This window comes from Porites lutea, chromosome 1, assembly GCF_958299795.1.
Source record: "Porites lutea chromosome 1, jaPorLute2.1, whole genome shotgun sequence".
NCBI classification, from domain to species: domain Eukaryota; kingdom Metazoa; phylum Cnidaria; class Anthozoa; order Scleractinia; family Poritidae; genus Porites; species Porites lutea.
In genome coordinates, this window is record NC_133201.1 from 41,111,488 (window position 1) to 41,115,937 (window position 4,450).

Below are 4,450 nucleotides of genomic sequence, written 5' to 3' on the forward strand. Positions count from 1 at the left end.
TTAGTAGAAAAATTGAATTTCTTGAGTTTACTAGATGGAGTTAGTACAACTTATTGAAGGGCATTTCATTTTACGAACAGCTTTTTTGAGTCCTCTCCTACTCGTTCCCCGGAGAAAGAGTTGGAGATCAGAGGACCCTGGAAAAGAGGTTTAAAAAAATGACCCTATTTCAATGTCGGATTTCAATTAGCCTGTACCAGGCTCTCGGTCAGTGCGAACAAGCGAAAAATGCGAGCGAGCAGTCATAGCAAACGAGCGAAAAACAGCAGGAGAAAGAAGGGGAGAGCGTGTAAGCATACCTCAATCCACCCATTACCTAGTTTGCAACACAGCCGTTTTTAGGGTCATCACGCAACGCTCCTAACAGCGGCTGTGTAACAGACTACCCATTACCCCGGCCACTTCCTGAAAAACCGTTCTCGTGTCAAAATGTTTATGCCAAAACGTCCAAAGGTGTGGTGTAGGAGGGTTTCACTAGCTCAATTTGTTTGTTAGACACTGCGAGCGCGAAGCCAAATGATTAACTTAAGTGTTGAAGTAAACTGTCACAATTTACCAATCAGAAGGTATACCAAGAGCTGTGCTTACAGCTTCCACGCGGTTTTAATCGCAACTTTTCTCTATCCGCTCTCCTCGCTATCTTGGAGCCTGGAACAGGTAAGATTTTAAGGCCTCAAGCACACAAAAAAAGACCCCACTTGTGGGTAGCTGTAAAGTCCTTTATAATTTCGGGTCATAACTTTACGGTTGTCATGTGCCATGGAATGGTATAAAACCTCACAAGCGTTTATCTTTGTCGTTTTATGAAAAAAGAATCGTGCTTCATAGCTAAGTTTTGGCAAAGGAACAGAAAAGGACCTTTTATGTTCTCTTGGTTTTTGGAATCTTTTTGATAAAATTTCTCATATTCCCTCGTGGTCTGGTCGCTCAGGCTTTCCCATATAGTTGTATTTTGTGGCTCGCTTTGTTCGGTAGTGGATGCAAACTAAGAGCAAGCCCTTTTGGTAATAGGTAATTCCCTGGGGTAATTACACACTGGGATTTTGCCTCTGGACAAGATCCCTGCAAGACGTTTTGGTTTGTATTTTAAAGTCTTGATTTCGGAGAACTGTTGATCTGTTTAAAAAACGGAGATAATCTTTCATGGGACGAGTTTTATCGCGAAATCCAAAGTCGACGGGTTGCAGATTTTTTCCTAATGAAAGCATTCTAAGCTGCCATTGCTATTATAAGGGTACAATCATTTTGAATTAATTGCCGGGAGAGTCAGGATTTCATCCACTGACTCTAAGGTTAGAACCCATTGTACAGCTAGTAATAAACAGTACCACAGGAAACTACTTTTCTGTTTAGTAGATTATTTTGAATTGTCAAACTCACTGGATTTTCTTCACTGACTGTAAGGTACTGAATAAGTCACATACTAAACAAAACCAAAGAAGAGTTATGCTTGGCTGCCTTCATTTGAATTGGGCGTTTCAGGATTTCACCTACCGTGAGCTATAGTGAGACTGCTTCAAAAGTTAGGACCACCTTTTTAGTGTAGTGGATGCTTATAAGCCGGGGTTCTTTGCTAAGTAGATACATGTACTGTGTCTTATAGGATGGCATAATGACCCATTATGAACAAACCTTTTTTGATAAATGAACTTGACGTTAGAGTTACTATCATGATTGCGACGATGAAAATGCTGACAACAGTCTTCATAGTGGAATACTATACTACATAAAAGATACGAACAACAACGAAGCTCTGTTAACAAAATAATGCTAACGTAACACTTAAATAACATTGCAGCTTACCCAAGCACACACCAAACAAAACTCAGTCCCGTGGAGAAGAAACTAAATGTTATGTGAAAGACACGCTTGGCTATCGCTGTTTCTGACAAGGGATTATGCAGAATCGACAAGAAAGGATGATGAGATTCTTGAGAATAATGGAAAAAAGATTTGAAGAAGATCCTTTGTTCTTTTTGTTATCGGGCAAAGGTTCCCCTGGGAAAAGTGGCTTGGACTTTTCGATGACGTGGAGACTGAGACTCGAACGAGCGACACAAAAATTGCTCAAGGTTCTGGTTCTTGAGAAGAAGAAGAAACCGTTCATGACAACTATGAAAATTCAAACAATTAAGACGGAATCCATCAGGAAATTGTGTAATTTTATTTTTCAGTGGACAAACTTGACCTTGTATACCTTTTGAGCCTACCCACTATAATATAGGTTTTTCGGGACCCAGGATTTCCCTGATTTGAACCTCGGGATTCAGGATTTAAAGCTGCCCCTTTGTGGATATCTGCGGACGTCGTTTTCGTCGCGCGTTTCCCTCAACTAGGACGCCGTTTTTTCTAACGAAATCTGGTGGCAAGAGATGTTTGGTGGGTAACGCTACTAGCGAGCTCGAGCAACCACAACAACGACAGAAAAGGAGAAAACAACAAAAAACCAACAAATTAAATGAGAAAAACAAAACTCTAAACGTCCAGCAGATTTCGCTGCCGTCATCGCACGACTTTGATCGGCGGGAATGGCAATGCGATCGTCAATTTAACCTCTAAGATCGTCTTTTCACAATTAGGGAGTGTGCAATAATTATCAGGAGGGGGTAGGGGCTGAAAAACTAGAGTTATCTAGCAAAAACTTAGACAAAACCCCCCTCCAAAACAAAAAAATTAGTTCTAACCCCCCCCTCTGTTATGTTAAAAATAACGTCGCACCCCCCCCTCCCACCACACTGGTAAACTCAAAACTGGGCTGAGCTGCCATCACAGCTTCAATAATGACAAACGTTATTATGTAACATCTTGTATCGAGAAGGATGTTGATCGCTTGATTGAAGATTTAGACAAAGCATTTGCTAAGTACCGGGATGCTTACCACATTGGCTCAAAATCTAAAACTTCTGAAGCCAGAAAGAGAAAGGAGCAGAGAAAAAGATCAAAGAACAGGAGATTGAACGCTTCAAATAACAGACGAAAAAGAGCTCGCATTATATTTAGATCCTTGGGAGGAGAGCCTGTTGAACTTTGTTATGAGCCACATATATATGGAATTCAGCAAATCGATTCAGTCGATGAAGAAACATTACTTTTATTCACATCAAAAACCGACAAAGCTTGTCTACGAGATCTGTTTGATTCCCATTGTTTTATGGGGGAACCTGAAAAACAAGTTCATGATTAGATGATTTTTGCTTTACATAGGATCAGCTCAATTAATTAGAAGACGGGTTAGAATTGATCAGTTGTGAATTTGCTTTTCATTTTGATGGAATATTTTCAATAATCGTTTAACAGCTGTTTGTGTTGATATTTGTTACAGTCTATCATGATGCCTGTATTGAGAATCTTTCATTGCGTTTAATTTTATTTACATTTCGAATAAAACTTATATTAAGGCCCCCCCTCCGTCAAATGAGTGATTTTACTTTGAGCTCCCCCTATCTTGGCAGCAATTTTATGTAATTCCCCCCCACTAGTTTTTCAGCCCCCCCCTCCTGATAATTATTGCACAGTCCCTTACGACGTACCAGATTTCCCGCAAACGTCAAAAAAAGCAAATAGTGCGGCGAAAACAAGTCGTTATAGCCCTCACCCAGATGAGTTAGTCAGTGTCTGACTGAACTGAAGCGTTTGTTCGCCATCTTTACTGTAGACCGAATACAGATGCCTTTGCTCACTGTAAAGCAGCCATGTGCTTTGTGTTATCTGGTTTAGAATGATGACCTATTTTACGCATACTCTTATATTTTGAGTGCGCGCTGAAGTCGCCAGAGGGCGATTTGAGCCAGAAGAAAAAAAAACCGTTCCCATTTTATAGCTCGGGTCGTTCCCATGGAATCGCCCGAGTAATAAAATTGGAAGATTTCTTGGTCATGATTAGCCTTTAATTAGCCCGCGAACGGCAGACGTTTCTCCTCGTTCATCGCCGCTGAGGGACTTTTCGCGAGGAAGAACTCCTCGCGAAACGTCTGCCGTTCGCAGGCTAGCCCTAAATTATCAGTGATGGGATAAAATTATGAGAAATCTGAAAAAACCCAGGCCTTAAGCGCGACTAGAGACTAGATAGTTGACCCCCATTTTTCGTGGTCATCCTAGTCAAGGGAATGTCTAGCCATATTTGCAAGGCTAAGCCTTAGCCCTGCAAATGGCTAGACAGTACCCGACTAATTTCTCTGATATTTTAAGAGCTTGATTGCAGGCTCCTTGTTAAATAATTCAATTATCTGCAGACAAAAAACAGGCGAACATTTTTCCGACACATTTTGTTTCCCATCCAACTCATTACAGGTATGATGAATACGCATCAAAGACCTCATGTGCGTGAAAAGACACCGTCTTGTATGTGAACAATACGCTGTCTCCGTACCTGAAAAGGGTTTATGCAAAATAGCGAGCAAGAGACTTAATTGATAACAACTAATAAAGAAAGAAGAATATAACCATGATC